General features: G+C 36.4%; 1 protein-coding gene across 1 annotated transcript in view; it reads left to right on the top strand.

The window, feature by feature from the left end:
- Positions 1 to 666: 666 nt before the first annotated feature.
- Positions 667 to 13900, top strand: part of LOC129750841 (signal peptide peptidase-like 3) — a 76676-nt gene continuing 63442 nt past the window's right edge. The window contains exon 1 of the mRNA XM_055745938.1: positions 667 to 694. The gene's annotated coding sequence lies outside the window, so the exon portion shown is untranslated. The remainder of the gene's footprint in view (positions 695 to 13900) is intronic.

Below are 13900 nucleotides of genomic sequence, written 5' to 3' on the forward strand. Positions count from 1 at the left end.
AATGTGCGCGCGCAACAACAAAAGCTTACACCCGGCTGTTCGTTCATACATACTAGTATTTATGTGTGTTTAGGACACAAAGGTAGAAAAAAGCCTTTGGAACTTCTGTACTACTCACTGTCTGTTAAACCGAAGCGATCCGTAAATATAGCATAACTGTAGCCCGACCGTAGAAAACAATGGCTCCGTGTGCTTTGTGGTGGTTGCGCGGAGGCGGACATATTTTTTTTGTTTTGTTTTGTGGATTTGCTAAACCGCGATGCGATTCTCCATGCCGCCATACCCCAAAGTGAGTCACTTAATGCATACAGTTAAGTGACAAACACTTTTTATTACACGATCTGCGGCGACAAGGTAGCTACATTGTGCGACACGCGTTGATTATCGTATACCTAGTCTGACTTTGGGTATGGTTGATCATCAATTGAAATGCTATAACCTAGTAATTGACTATTGTCATCCGACTTTGGGAAAACCTTTAGGCCTTGGGAGGACGAAAAACATGCTTCCAGCTGTTACATCGGAGAACCTTTTTTAAGTAAAACTTAGTCGAAATTATTCGAAGCTACACATTGAATGCGCACCTTTAGAATCACCCGCCCAATGTTTCTGATATCAACAATTCTATTGATGCGAAATATTAATCTCGTGTTTATTTTTACTTTCAGATATGTCGTCACGTCTGCTATTCATAGTAAGTATATTTTTTATTTCCCTTTCCATGTAGCATGTAAGTTCATCGGTCGCCCAAGAATAGATGTAGAAGGGCATTCCATGTTTGCTACCATTATTCTAAATTTATGAACTCATGAGTCGTTGACATGAAGTATTTTTAAAACTGATCTATACAAGGATAGAAAACAAAGTTTCAATATTTGTGCATGCTTATTGTTGGATAAACAAAGCACGATTTAAATGAAGTTAACCGAATTGCTCGGTTTTACCCGGATTAAACCGGATAATTGAAAAGGAAAATTTAGGTCCGGCCCCGTTTTCGTTGAAAAAGCCCTGACTTTTCCAAAAAAATTTCACTTCATTTACACAACCCAAAACAAACTCAAATTAATGGAGTTTAGGTTGTACTCTAGAGCGATAAACCGGACCCTACGTTGTGGGATTTTTTCTTTCCGGATCCACTCAATTTAAAAGGCGCAACGTCTTATGCAAAGGATTAAGATTTTAATCGACCGACGTTCAACAAATTATGTTCCATTTCTTAACGGACTCGATTTATTGCCATAGACGTAACGAAACAGACTAACAAGCGTTTTTAAAGTTATCGTATTAACGGAAAATTACTTCATCCAAAAAGGTATTTATGTCTGAAAATTGGCTCTTCTTCCGGTAGAATTAAGTACTACATCACATCCTATATCACTCTTTGACTAAGATATTTCATTTAACGACAGTCGTCACTATATGCGTTCACAAATTGAAACTTATTTTTAATTGAAAATTTCGAATTGCAATTCCACAAACAATTTGTATTGAAACTTAACTCTTGACACTCAAATAAACTCTCCAAGGGTTTTTTCCCAGAACTATGACTTAAAAATTTTAGAATTCGAAACCAACCATTTTAACAAAAAATTAAATTTTGTAAATACTAATTTAACACATCAACAAGCTGGTAGCCAAGTGAAAGAGGCTTACCACTCACGATAAAGGGTGATACGGTCAAAATTTGGTCAAGGGAAAACGCGTGTAAATCGGTGAAATCGTTTATTTAAAAAATCAAATTAAATTTCTTTTTCAAGTTTAATTAGTATAAAATTCAGGGAAAATATTCAGTTAGGCTTCCGCTTTTCCAAATCCGAATTGCCGGGCCTAACGCTTAACCCCTGCCATCAGGTTTTGTACAGCCACCTTGTCCCCTAAGCCAGTTTGCCTTAAACTGCTGCTCGTCCTTAGCAGTTTTTTGGTCTTTTTTAGGTTTCGCTTGACAATAGCCCAGTATTTCTTAATTGGGCGGAGCTCTGGCGTGTTGGGAGGGTTCTTGTCCTTGGGAACCACCTGCACGTTGTTGCGGCGTTCCACTCCATGGCCTTTTTACCGTAATGGCAAGATGCCAAATCCGGCCAAAACAGTTCGGAACAACCGGGTTTCTTCGGGAAAGGCAGCAGACGTTTATTCAATAAACACTCTTTCACGTAAATTTCTTGGTTGACAGTCCCGGAAGCTATGAAAATGCTGCTTTTCAAGTCACAGGTACAGATGGCTTGCCAAACCAGATATTTCTTCGCGAACTTTGACAGTTTCATGTGTTTGAAAATATCTGCTACCTTTCCCCTTCCTTTTGCAGGGTGGCCAGCGAACCGGGAAAACCGGGAAAAAACCGGGAGTTGAAAATGGAACCGGGAAAACCGGGAAAAACCGGGAATTTTAAATAAAAACCGGGAAAATTCTTTATGGATCATTTTTCCCCTATATAAACCAATTGAATTCTAAAATTAATTTATATTTTAATTTTTTCTCAAAAGCGAAGTAAAATTGAGATTAAAATTCCATGGCGAAATTGTGGACAAAAGTCGATAATTTCTTGAAAAATCGAGACCACTCAACACATACCTTTTAGTGCTCTGAAGTGTTTGAGTTCCAAAGTATAATGAGTTTTTTTTTTGTAAATTTACTAATTTTTGACGTATACAAATTTTCAATTTTTTTTATAAGCGTCAAAAGCGCGAAGAACTTATGTATCTTTCATATGTTCGAAAAAATTGTTTTTTACAAAAAAAAAAATCAATTTTTAACCTTTTAGAGCCGGGAATTCATAAGATTATGCGGAAAAAAAATGCGAGAAAACAGAAAATTTCAAAATGAGTGGCCATAATGTTGGTTAATTAATAAAATGCCCAATAGGTAGAATGCGATACCAAATGTTTGTGTGATTCTTTTTAACATTTTGCGCTGTTACTGGCAATCGCATTCTTTATTGATTAAAAATTTTAAAAATACAGATCGTTTAAATGTATGAGCTAAAAATTACATTAAGATATTATCACAATAAAAAAGCTAATTTTAAAAGCAAATTCAAACCTTAGAATAATTTTCAAAATTTATGTTAGAACTTCAAATTTTAAATTTGGATAACGATATTTAAATTTTCTGGTTGGATTGCAAATTCAGACTTAGAGTTTAGATTAACATGCCAAGTCCAAAGTCAAGCTCTTAGAACTCAGGCTCAGGCTCAAGTATTCAAGACGAGAATCAAATCAAAATTCTAGAATCATAGGAGGAATAGAATTTAGTGGATTTTGCTCTCAAAATTGCAGAGAAAAAAAAATTAAATTAGAATATCAATCAGTATTAATCAGTTTAAATTGGAATCATAACTTAAAGGTGTTAGGTTTTGATTTAAAGATCCGTAATTCATCGTTGATGATTATATTTCAAATTTCATAATTCAGAAACCAGAGCCCAATAATCAAATTCTGAGTGCGATAGAGTAATTTTTAATTGGAGCATCATCGTTTTAATTGAATCGAAAAAGTGTTGACAAAATTATCAAATAATGAGAGTTTTGCAGCAGATGTAGAATGAGATATGAAGAGGAAGAGTAGGCGGTGCTCGTAGAAAGTGGTCGTAGTTTTTTTGACAGCGAAATTTTTCGAGCAGAAATTCATCCAAGCAAAGAATTTTGAATCAGTGGATTCATAATGAAAACTGGACACGGCGAGACCATTCTAAGCGGCTACGACTTCAGCCAGACAAGACCAGGACCGGGATGGAAATCGCGAAATCCGAATTCAAGAAAAACTTACGTTCAGAAATCCTTACTGAAATAACAGATAAGTACCATATTCCTTACCTGAAAAGTGGAGCTATTGTTAAAATGGTTCTGAATTTTAAAATAAAGCCACTAAAATATGAAAATCTGTGAAAAATCTAGTAGGTTATAGTTTGATTTCAATAATCAAGTTTTGAAATGAAAAACAACAACTAACACAAATCGTCTTCAGTATATTGTTAACTTACTCAGTCATACGCGCATCTGCAACACTTACAAAATCTTCAGTGTTCCATTGTCCACTTTCAGTTCAAATCTATGATACTACAGGTTCAAATCTGAGCACATAAATCAACAAAATTACAGCAAAACGAAAAGCAACACCTATAGGGACCTGGTGCAAAACTGAGCATAAACGAATATGCTAGCAAATTACACAATAACAAAGTAGATAAAGTTAAACAAATTATGTTTTAAAACACAATTGATGTTATTTTAATTTAAAAAATAACGAAATGTGAACGTAAAATCATTCGCAATGTTACCATTTTTAAAGGTAACCTGAAACGACTTAACGACAAAAGATTGCACAAGAAAAGGGTTTATATTAAACAAACGAAACAAGGATTTAAAAAAAACTAGAACTGTAATCTCTAAGAAAACGCGATTGCAAAAATTAATAATAAATTTGAGAAAGTAAGCTTGCAGGTATGCATCGTTTGATTATTATTTCCATACATTTAGAAGTCTCAAGTTTTGATAGTGTTTTACAACAATAATTTAATGTTAACAAATTTAAAATTGTTTCTTTTAATCTTTTGATTTAACTTATGATATCGTTATCAAGTTTGATTTAATATGTTTTTAATTTGGATAATATTATCGATAATTTTAAATCGAAATGCAATCAATCAATTGCAACGCATCGAACTATTTTCATAAACATAATTGACTAGAGCATTTAATACAACTTTAAAAAGTCTGATTATGTTAATACATAAGTTTATTTTTTGTGGTGAAGTTTCACAAAAAGTTCATTATTTTTCTGGACATCTTTAAATTTGATTTTAAATTCATGAAGGCTATAGGGAAATCAGCTAGTTAAATTGGAATTCTAATATTTCATTTAAATTGCTACTGCCACAATGAAGTGCCTCGATAAATAGACTAGGAATTTCCTTAAGAAATATATAGGAGCGTAGGAGGTCTAGGAAAACAAGGTCGCACCATTTTCCAGAATGGATCCCGATCTATTTCTTTCCCTTACAAACAAAACACCCTTCCTTGAATACATAAATATAGATTCGCAGACGTATAGACGGTTTCTATAGTTGGTGATACCGGTTTATTCTTGTTTCTCAATTTTTCAAAATAATCTTTTGAAACATGGGGAGACGAGAGATTGCTGTTAAAACCTGAAAAGTATTCTACTAATATTCCTTCCTTTTATCCCCATTGACTACTAGGACGTGGCCGGCGCCGTTATTGATCATTATTGGAAAGCAAGAGAGCATGAGTTTTGTGCATTGAGAATGTACTGCTAGTCCCAAGCACCATTCCCTTGGACTTTGAACAAAATTGATGGCCTCGATCAATCACGGAGTAGCAACCATTGGCGATGTGGAACTTGTTCCACTTAGCCACGCCAGCGATCATGGAATTCGAAATGCGCATGAATTGTTAAAAAAATAACAAAAAATCATCTTTTCTCTTGAAGTACGTAATTCAATTACGTAGCATTACCATCCCCCGAAACAATTAAATAGCATTTCGAGTTCAATGATTTAAGGTGGATATGAGTAGTCAAACAAGCTCAGCTAAGCTAAGCTAAGATGTAGAATGAGATATGAAGAATCGATTGGTATATACTTAACTCAAAGTTGGTGATTTTGGCACCAAATCCTCTGATTCTGAGTGCCTCAATTATATTCTTCATCCTTTGTTTCAACAATTTTCTGTAGGAATTCCAACAAACATCATCGTTATCAGAATATTCTTACGTTTGACATTGAAAAAAGAGCTTATTTTTGTGTTCAAAAAAATTCTTCTTGTCACATTCATGTATTTCAAAACTGGGAAAATCATAAAATCTCGATCGAAAAACCGGGAAAAAAACGGGAATTTGAAAATGGAAACTTGCTGCAGAAACTTTTTGAAAAAAATTCAGTTCACCCTAAAAGGGTCGAAATTATATTCATTCTTGTCAATTAACATTGTGGGGCAAGTGAACACCATAATTACTTGCGATCGGTAAAGTATAATAATGTTTTTTTTTTAACTGGCTGTCGCTTAAGGCCAATTCTATGGAAAACGTTTGGACTCAAATGAAGATGTAGCTTGAGAAGAAATGACCCTGCAATTTGAAGCAGCTTGTCCGTCGGATTCACAAAATTTGGATTTTGGGTCGTTTTCAGAGGAATATCCGCAAAATCTTGTCCAAAGTATGCCGCGAAGATGTCAAGATAATGGTGAGGGTGATTAGCTATTAACCTTCATCCGTCCCTGATTTTTTTTCCCGTTACAGTCCCTGGAGTTTCAATTTGACACTCCTGACTAATACCAATATGTCGTACTTGCAATCAAATTGTCACTAAAAATTACAATTGATTCGGGAAACTAACGATTTTTTTATCTCCTAAATGCACGACCGTTAATCCCAAGATTAGTTAATAGACTGACTCAACTCGGCATCGTGATACGCTTTTCTCTTTCTGTCGTTATCAACTTGCTATTTTCGCTTTCATTCTCTCAATCTGTTTTTCCCGGGCGCGTTCACGCATCTTCTGAGTCATACACGTTAAAAGGTGTCTGTTGCATATTTCATAATATATGCTCATAAATATAGTTTACAATAATTTTATGATTTATTCTGATATTTTCTGTTAGCTTTTTTTTGTTAAGTATCGCAGAGCTAATATAATTACACCACTAGAATCGTTATGGAATTACCTTTCTGGTTAATATAAATTTATTACGAAAATTTTGCGTGAATCTACTAAAAATCCAGTGCAAAGTTGAGTTAAGTCTTAGAAAATCTGATAAATTGCTCATTGATGAAAGGTTCGAAAAACAGCTACCTTTGAAAAATCGTTAAATATTCTGTGTTTGGTATTTTGTAAAACGAAAATTTCAAAATGTCTCTGGTGTGAAACTGTGACCTCAACAATGTTGACGATTCATTAAAGGAAAAGTACGGCTTTTACAACCAACTTTTTACATCTTGAAAAAATCCGAAAAAATAAATCCTTATGTGCAACAAATAGCTTCGTTTGAGCATTTCGTAGTTGATTTACAGTCTTAAGTCTTTAGTCGTAGTTGATTTACAGTCGGCCACCATATTCAAATTGAGTAGATATACTAACGTGCAAAGTTTATGAGTTGAACCAAAAATGAAATTTTATAATTAATTTAGTTATTTTAAAGCAATTTCAGATGAGGAAATAAAAAAGAGAGTTGTGTATGATCTCTCCCCTATTTACCACTTTACAGTAGTTGGCCCTTGCTAAACAAAATTTTGTATGTACCTATATCTAAATAAAATTCTACCCGTTCATTTTCAACAAAACATTTCGCACAAGAAAAGTATTCTGTTGTGAAAATATATCAGGTCAAATAGAAGCATAAAGGTAATATGAAAATTTTGGTTGCTAGAGCCTCTACCTCAAGAGAGCGAAGCACTTTAAGTTTTTTGGTATTTTCAGAGATTCTGTTTTCCTGTAGTGTGATTTACCACCGTTTGACAAGTGATTTTCTACGTTTTTGTTCCTTTCCAGGATTTCAAGGGAAAAACAATGAATTGAGTTTCGATGTAGAGAGAGAGAGAGAGAGAGAGAGAGAGAGAGAGAGAGAGAGAGAGAGAAATATTCCTCATTTTCATTTATACACAGCAAAAATTATTTCCTGTAAAAATACGCAAATGTCCTGTAACAAAAAGGAGCAGGACATTTACCGTAATTTTACAGGTCGAAAATATGATTACGTGACATTTAATTTTTAGTGTAGGGGAGATAAGGGCATAACGAGCACCCAGGGCATAATAAGCACACATTTTTTCTACAAAAGTACGTATTTTCTTAAACAAATTTTCATGAGGATTTGTTCCGTACTACCTATAGTACTAATTTTTCACCAAAAAAGAAATATGCTTATCATCTTTACAGAAATATTAAATAATTACCAGCTAGGTTCTCAAGTGACGAAAATATTATAATTTTTGAGCACCACCAAATAAGCTTTTATGACCTTTAAATCATCTTGATCTGAAATGTACTCACTGCAACATGATTTACACATTGTGTCTCAATTTTCACCATCATAAAATTTTTGATTTTTCAATTTAATCAATTTTAAAACGCGTTTTTACTTAAATTTGTTGACCTGGGGCGAACAGAGCACTTTTAATCAGGGCAAGATGAGCGTTTTCTGCCGAGGAATCTAGCAACGAATTTGACTCGATGAAGTCAACTGAATAATAGAGCTACAGCTTGACTTGTTTCATCTGTCGATTTGGCCTATTGGTAAGGTGTCGGAGAGGTAATCAGAAGACTCGAGTTCGATTCCTGTTCGAGAGTTTTTTTTACATACCATTCATGATTGATTTTTTTGATTGTTATATTATACGGCTAGTAGGATCATCCGTCAAACAAAACACCAGAAACATAATGTATGAGCATGTGTTAATTCTTTGAATTCTACTAACAGAACTAGAAGAAATTTCTTACTGCTGTGTTTGATGAATCTACGCCTCACCGTTTAGTGCAAAATGCATCGATCATGAATGATAAATGAAAAAAAAAAAATCACCTTGACCAGGAATCTAACTCGAGTCTACTGATTACCTCTCCGACACCTTACCAATAGGCCAAATTGACAGATGAAACAAGTCAAGATGTAGCTCTATTATTCAGTTGACTTCATCGAGTCGAATTCGCTGCTAGATTCCCCGGCAGAAAACGCTCATCTTGCCCCGAAAAATGGTGCTTATACTGCCCCAGTGGGGGTTCTCATTATTCCCCTACAGGTACTGGTTTTCAGCTTTCGGCAAAAAAATTTAAAATGCATTTTTGAACGTTTTTGAGCACCGGAAAAATTCAATTCATTCATGCTCAATTTTAAATTTCAGAAGCCAGAGTACGAAGTTGTTATCAAAGACTAAGGAAAAGGTGACAATTTTTGACAAAATTTTGCAGGAAATAATTAAGGTTATACAAGAATTATGTTTTTGCAACTTTACTTTTCAACCTGCTAATGTTTTATTTTCTGTAAAAAAAAAAATCCCAACGAAATTTTAAATAAATGTTGGGACTATTAAAATTTGTACTTATGTAATTATATATCGGGAAAATTAAAATTATCAATCGGGAAAACCAGGAAAACCCGGTAATTCGGAAAATGGAAACTCGCTGGAGACCCTGATTTATGGGCCCTATTACATAAAACGAGTCGAGTAATTCGACTCGACTCCAGTCACTGTCGAGTCGAGCGAAATGTCGTATTACGGTAGTCGAGTGAAACTGATCGAATTTAAAAACCGGATCAAAGCAAACTTGGCTCGGTAAATCGTGACAGCTGAGTCACGAATTTTCAATCAGTCGACGCAGTCGAGCTACTCGACTGAAATTCGACTCGACTCGACTTCTGTAATACCAAAATAGCTCACTCGAGTAAAATGACTCGTGACTCGTCTTTTGTAATAGGGTCCTATTTTTGTAAATTATCATTGTGTAACGAATTTTTCTTGCCTACAATGACAGCAACTTGATTAAGGGCGCCACTTCCGGTTGGAAGGTTGCTGTCACAAGTTCGAAAGCCGACAAAAAGACTCTTGCTCAGGGCAGGTGTGAAGGTAATGGCTCGAAGGTACACTACAAAAATGGCCCACGGTAAGCCCTAGCAATGGTTACGGGAAAACTAATTCAAAATCAATAAAATTATAGACCACGCAAAACTAAAGAAACCAATCCTGTGTCCAATGTGAGTAAATCAACCTTAAGCAGCTTCTACTTGCATGAAAGTTTTGCTTTTGAAGACTTTGCCTACCCGTCAGGCGCATTACGGAGAGATTTAGAACACTTATGATTGTTCCTTACTGATGTTATATTCTTAGTAATCCTCAACTAGTAAAATGTTTAAGGAGCTCCTTCCTAGTGGCCTTAGTGTATCACAAACTTTACAAGGTGGTTTTCTTAATTTTCTACCTGTTCTTCGGATCCTGCGGGTACTCACTGATTCGCCAGACAAACGTTATAGTGGTGTCGATCACACGTGGGTTTTGATGGAAACCTGGGAACGAAGGCGATGCCAAAATGCCAAGGGCCCGGGGGTATTCAAACCACAACCGAGTTACGTCTGTGGTTCGCCGTCCTAGCTGGTGAGTGGAGGCACCTTCCTAGTCCAGACTTGGACCCACGTTGACGCGGGTTCCTGTCAACGTTTCATGATTACATTACAGAATGATCATTTGTAATTACATTCACTACTCATTACCTTTCTTACTACGCTTACGCACACGAGCGTAGTATAATGTTATATCTTCCTTTGGCAGATATCCTTTTTGAGCGCGGTAACTACTATATAAGGAACACGTGATTAGTTACTGGTCTAACTTGAACAACTACTTTCTAACGTACCCGAATATTTAGTAAATTCTCTAGACCGTCAGTATTTTCCTCTTACATAAGCTAGAGTTACTATGCGACAATTTGGCTCATAGTTATCTTAAACCGCGATATTGCAATCTGGGTGGCTCAAAAAACAACTTAACGCACTGAACGGTTTGGCTCATTCCAACAAAGTGGCAGACAAGTGGCTTTCATATCATTACTTGGATTGGAAGTCCAGCTTTGAAACAAAAGGATCGATTCTTTTGTCTTGACGTAGCCCCAGGAACCGATAACTTATCCGATATCAGAACTAGCTTATCCAATATACCAACTACCGGGAGCAAACCGTAAGCAAACGGTGGAAACTGGAACCGTTTCAAATTGTGTCTCGGCTGGTTTTCAAGTTTAGGTGGCGCTATATGCTTCATACGTTTAAATATTAGAGTAGGGCGATACGTTTCGCCACATGTATTTTATTAAGGTGGTTCGTTACTTTTATATTTATTTTAAGCAAAACTTTCCGATTTTATTTATTCACAAGATTATTTATTTTTTTAACCAACCTTATCAACAAATCAAGTTTGGTGGTTGGTTACACTCGCCCACCCTTGTAACAAAAAAAATTTTGAAGTTAGTAATATTTCGAAATTTTTTTCCGATCTTTTTTTTCAAAATTTTGCTCCGGACGCGTTTCCACGTTTAAACTCACGGAGGTTTAAATTTGCTCTCCTGCCTCTTCATTTTTCTCCCGGGGGTGTTGCCACGTCTGAACATCGCGGAGGTTTAAAATTTATTGTAATTTAAAATTTTCTCCGGACGCGTTGCCACGGTTGAAATCACGGAGGTTCAAATTTGGTCTCCTGCCTCTTCACTTTTCTCCCGGGGGTGTTACCACGTCTGAACATCGCGGAGGTATAAAATCTTCCTTTATTTATTTTTTTTTTTTTTGGACATAATTTTTTTTTTTTTTTACTAATAAATGTTTTTTTCCCTAAATTTTTCTCCGGACGCGTTGCCGCGTTTAAAATCACAGAGGTTCTAATTTTCTCTCCTACCTCTTCACTTTTCTCCCGGGGGTGTTGCCACGTCTGAACATCGCGGAGGTTTAAAATTTCTTGTCAATTAAAATTTTCTCCGGACGCGTTGCCACGTTTGAAAAACCTGGAGGTTTAAATTTGTTCTCCTACCTCTTCATTTTTTCTCCCGGGGGTGTTGCCACGTCTGAACATCGCGGAGGTTTAAATTCTTTTTTATATTCAAATTCTTTTTTATATTTATATATTTTTTTATACTGTTTCCCTAAATTTTCTCCGGACGCGTTGCCACGTTTGAAATCACGGAGGTTCGAATTTTCACTCCTGCCTCTTCACTTTTCTCCCGGGGGTGTTGCCACGTCTGAACATCGCGGAGGTTTAAAATTTGTTTGTCATTAAAATTTTCTCCGGACGCGTTGCCACGTTTGAAAACCTGGAGGTTAAAAATTGTTCTCCTGCCTCTTCATTTTTCTCCCGGGGGTGTTGCCACGTCTGAACATCGCGGAAGTTTAAATTCTTTCTTTATTATATATATATGATTTTTTTTTTTTTTAATTCTTTTATTGTATGTTTTTTTTTTTATAATAGTTTTTCCCTAAAGTTTCTCCGGACGCGTTGCCACGTTTAAACTCACGGAGGTTTTAAATTCGTTCTCCTGCCTCTTCATTTTTCTCCCGGGGGTGTTGCCACGTCTGAACATCGCGGAGGTTTAAAATTTCCTGTTATTAAAAATTTTCTCCGGACGCGTTGCCACGTTTGAAAACACGGAGGTTTTAAATTTGTTCTCCTGCCTCTTCACTTTTCTCCCGGGGGTGTTGCCACGTCTGAACATCGCGGAGGTTTAAAACTACTTGTTATTATGGTTGTGCTTTTTATTTTTTTCAATTTATATTCGCGTCTATATGATAAGTATTAGTATTAGATTTTTCCGAACATACAAAAAACTTATAAACTCAGGGATTCCTGATCAAGTCATATCGTATAAACTCAGATGTTTCTGATTAATTTTTACTCAGATCAATTTTCTGATTATTTACCACCAAATGCAGAATATGCACAGAATATATGTTATCTAAATATTTTCTAGATTCGATATGCATTGTTTTTGAATCAGTTTAATTTAATTATCTTCAGACGCTACCAGTTTACTGAACCATCCTAATGATGACAATATCGGTCAGCTCTACCGAGCGAACTGTCATCCAGTAAATTTTTCGTGTTTTCACTCTAAGCGGATACAACCCAAAACCAAGTTGTAATGCCGCAAATTCGGATGAAACTGGCTCCCGACGAAAATAAGTTTGGAGGGGTTTTCCCAAACTTGAGAATCGAGCTCTTTCTCACACCCCAAAATCGAGAAAGCCATTCTGACGAGAAAACGATATTTATTTGCTGCTCATAGCATTTCAAATGGACATATATTTATTCAAAAAAGACAAATGCGTTGCTTGAAGTTTTTTTAATTGTTCTGGCATCCCTGACGTCGCTGCATCTGAACAGACCTAACGGCCACGCTACGAACTGTCAAACCAGAAAACGGTTAGAAGTGAAAATTTGCGACGAACTGAGAAAGATTTTAGAGACGCTCTGCGTAAAATTTATATGATACCGATAGTTTTAGTTTTTTAAAGTTGTTTGTGCCATTCGTGAGTACCTTTTAAATTGTTGTACACTTCGTTCGATCTAACTTTTTGTAATATCTAGCGCACACCGGTAAAAACCCGATCTAAGGCTGATACCACGCACAGTCGAGCATCCCTTTCAAAAGGGCCGATATAGGCCAGAAATCTACGCTCTTTATTTGTATAACTTGGCATCAAAACACGGATACTCCTCTTGTACTAAAGGAGACAAATCTTTGAGCTGCTCCTGCTCCTGCTCCAACTAGAGCTGCTGCGAGAACCTTTAGTGAATTATATTCCAACATCCTCAAAGATTTTCGAAAACCCTAAAGATTTCGAGATGGTCGATTCGGAAGAGGAAATTGATTGCCAAGATGGATTCGACTGTGGTGGATGCAACAGACCTAATTCGGTGGAACGGAGAATGGTGTCGTGCGATAATTGTTTAGGCTGGTGGCATCTGAGTTGTGCGAATCAATCTCCCGGCGTAAAGGATCGCCCATGGAGATGCACTAAATGCACACCACCTTCTGCAGACCCGTCAGAGTCCGTAAACACCGCCGATTTCAGCACACCCATCGTGCGATCAAAGGCTCCTCACTCCAGTTCAACGAGAATAGGAAGGGCTGAAGTTGAGAACGGAGCTAGGAAGAAATGTGCGGAATCCAACAAAGATTCGTCCGTGAGAAGTGCCGGCAAATCTGTGAGATCTACTACATCCAGCGCCCGCATCCGGACCGAACTTGAGTTGGCCAAATTGGTAGCAGAAAGAGAAATTAAAAGTCGCCGTATGAGAGAGGAAATGCGTTTCCTAGAAAAGGAACGGGCTATCCGTCTAGAAGAGCTTGCTTCTGAGGAATCCTTCTTAAAGAAGAAGCACCAGCTGGAAGAGAAGCTAGTAGAGGACTCGGGATC

This window comes from Uranotaenia lowii, chromosome 3 (genome assembly GCF_029784155.1).
Source record: "Uranotaenia lowii strain MFRU-FL chromosome 3, ASM2978415v1, whole genome shotgun sequence".
Classification (NCBI taxonomy): Eukaryota; Metazoa; Arthropoda; class Insecta; order Diptera; family Culicidae; genus Uranotaenia; species Uranotaenia lowii.